General features: G+C 49.7%; 3 non-coding genes across 3 annotated transcripts in view; all 3 read right to left on the reverse strand.

Moving 5' to 3' along the window:
* LOC122418811 (large subunit ribosomal RNA) overlaps nucleotides 1-559 on the reverse strand; it is a 3,980-nt gene extending 3,421 nt beyond the window's left edge. The window contains exon 1 of the ribosomal RNA XR_006262691.1: nucleotides 1-559. This exon is cut by the window's left edge and continues 3,421 nt beyond it. This is a non-coding gene — a ribosomal RNA (large subunit ribosomal RNA).
* Nucleotides 560-1,382: 823 nt separating this feature from the next.
* LOC122418810 (5.8S ribosomal RNA) lies at nucleotides 1,383-1,537 on the reverse strand. The gene has a single exon (XR_006262690.1). It is a non-coding gene; the product is annotated as a 5.8S ribosomal RNA (ribosomal RNA).
* Nucleotides 1,538-2,429: 892 nt separating this feature from the next.
* Nucleotides 2,430-2,500, reverse strand: part of LOC122418813 (small subunit ribosomal RNA) — a 1,914-nt gene continuing 1,843 nt past the window's right edge. Inside the window, exon 1 of the ribosomal RNA XR_006262693.1 lies at nucleotides 2,430-2,500. This exon is cut by the window's right edge and continues 1,843 nt beyond it. This is a non-coding gene — a ribosomal RNA (small subunit ribosomal RNA).

Below are 2,500 nucleotides of genomic sequence, written 5' to 3' on the forward strand. Positions count from 1 at the left end.
GACACCCGGCAAAAAAATCATACGGACGCGTGCCGCGGGGACCGAGGTCCCTGACATCGCGAACCGTACAATTGCCAGGATCGCTGACGATGAATCTCTCCATTCGAACTTTTGGGTTTCTCAGGTTTACCCCTGAACGGTTTCACGTACTCTTGAACTCTCTCTTCAAAGTTCTTTTCAACTTTCCCTCACGGTACTTGTTCGCTATCGGTCTCGTGGTCGTATTTAGCCTTAGATGGAGTTTACCACCCACTTAGAGCTGCACTCTCAAGCAACCCGACTCTAAGGAGAGATCCTCCCGAAACGCGTCTCGGTCGCTACAGGCCTGGCACCCTCTACGGGTAATTGGCCCCATTCAAGATGGACTTGGACTCGAGCATACGCCCCGGGATAAGTGGATCCTCCCGAACACTACATTTCCCAGCGGCAGTGCCGCGGGATTCAGTGCTGGGCTATTTCCTGTTCGCTCGCAGCTACTAAGGAAATCCTGGTTAGTTTCTTTTCCTCCGCTTAGTAATATGCTTAAATTCAGCGGGTAGTCTCGCCTGCTCTGAGGTCGTCGATTTTATTCAAAACCATGAGAATTCCAACACATCCGTGGGTGCCTGGTACGATGTTTATATAACAACATACACAACACACATTTCTCTCTCCGTATGAATTTTTCATTGGCGGAAGAGCGATGCGATCAGTTCGAGACGAGTGAAAATCAAAGTGGAAACATTTCGCGTTCGATTACCCAACCACCGAACCACGTGCTCGAACCACGCTGTTTTTCTTTCATCAAATGACACCTTCCGATTCTCGTATGTGCGAACAATTCTTTAAAAACACGCTACATGCGGGCTCGCCCCCGTTGCGCGAGCGATCCGGTCAGTATCTGTCCTTTAAAAACTAACAATTAGCTCCGGAACTCGATCGACCGGCCGTTCGGCGGCGGCGTGTCTGCTCACTTATCAAAGTAGCGGCGAATTGCGCACGAGAATGGAAAAAAAAAAACAACGACGGACAACACGGTCCGGGGGGGCATGCCCCACCTCTCTCTCTTTTCCCATCATCTCCGCACACGCTCGACTCGAAAAATTCAAGGAACGGCCATTTGGTTGTGCTCGATTCTCATAGAGTATCGCGGGCGAATGCGAATAGATTTGAACTTCTCCCCGGCAAAGGGAGAAAATGAATTCGCGATTCGCACACGCTGGCTCACGAAATCCGGATCGAAGGGACTCGATCTCCGAGACTTGCGGGAGAGCGCGTTATTTCAAGCGACGCAGACGCGCACCCCCTTTTGTACAAGGGCATGGGGTCAACGAACGCCCCAATACATTCGCTACACGCGATGACGAAATCATCGCGAGAGCAGTCTAAATTTTATGCATAAACGACCCTCAGCCAGGCGTGGTCCGGGAATTGTATCCGTGGACCGCAATGTGCGTTCGAAATGTCGATGTTCATGTGTCCTGCAGTTCACAAGTTGACGCGCAATTAGCTGCGTTCTTCATCGACCCACGAGCCAAGTGATCCACCGTTCAGGGTAATCATATAATAACATATTTGTGCGTTACAAACAGCATTATTCATAAATCTTGTTCTTAAAAATTCGAGCATCGTCGACAAGGACGGTTTCGCAAGCCCGCCAACCCTAAAATAATTTAAGGGAGACGCGACGAGCGAAGTCGCTGGTACAAGCGCGCGCAATCAGTTGATCGCAAGCGCAAGGCCGCGACAGCAAAACGGCCGCAAGTCTCGGCGACGACTAAAGACTCCGGAACGAGCCCGGCGTGTGTGTGTCTTTGCCATGTAATGGTTGTGTCGTCGCTAAGATAAAAGCGGTCCCGGCGCTGCTCACGCTGATTTTTACTCTTGGGCGAAATTTCATTGAAAAACCTCGGAAAACAGGCACAACGCGTGAGCGCATAGCGAGCTTCCTTTACTGAGCAATAAGTGGGGCTCAATTAGGTTGCCCAACGGTGAGCAGCAGCAACACGAGAAACCGCCTTACGGCGCAGTAATGCAGAGAAACAACGAGATGAAGAAACGAATAGAGAATATTGAGGGAAAAAAAAAGCTTCAAAAAGGCCTCTCCTCCTCCCCCCCCCATCCTCACTCGACATTCGTTTTCTTCAAAGCTCGCGACCGTTTCTTCGTTCAAATGGGGCGCGCGGAAGGGACCTTTTTTTTCTTCCCTTCCCTGTCGCACCGAGATTCTATCCGTGATGTTTTTCTTTCTATCAGGATAGCGCACGCGTTTGCGTCCGAATGGCACGAGCACAAGGACTGTGAAAATGCGTCAACATGATCACGGTAGCGCCAATCGAAAATCTCAAAAACAACACCGCGCTTGTGAGCGTGTTGAACTTTATTTGTTTGAATTACAAAACTTTATTATCGCTGTTGCTCGTTTGCACGGCAAGCGCTTTTATATACGTTAATGATCCTTCCGCAGGTTCACCTACGGAAACCTTGTTACGACTTTTACTTCCTCTAAATGATCAAGTTT

The sequence above is a fragment of the Venturia canescens genome, unplaced genomic scaffold (genome assembly GCF_019457755.1).
Source record: "Venturia canescens isolate UGA unplaced genomic scaffold, ASM1945775v1 PGA_scaffold_60__1_contigs__length_31988, whole genome shotgun sequence".
NCBI classification, from domain to species: Eukaryota; Metazoa; Arthropoda; class Insecta; order Hymenoptera; family Ichneumonidae; genus Venturia; species Venturia canescens.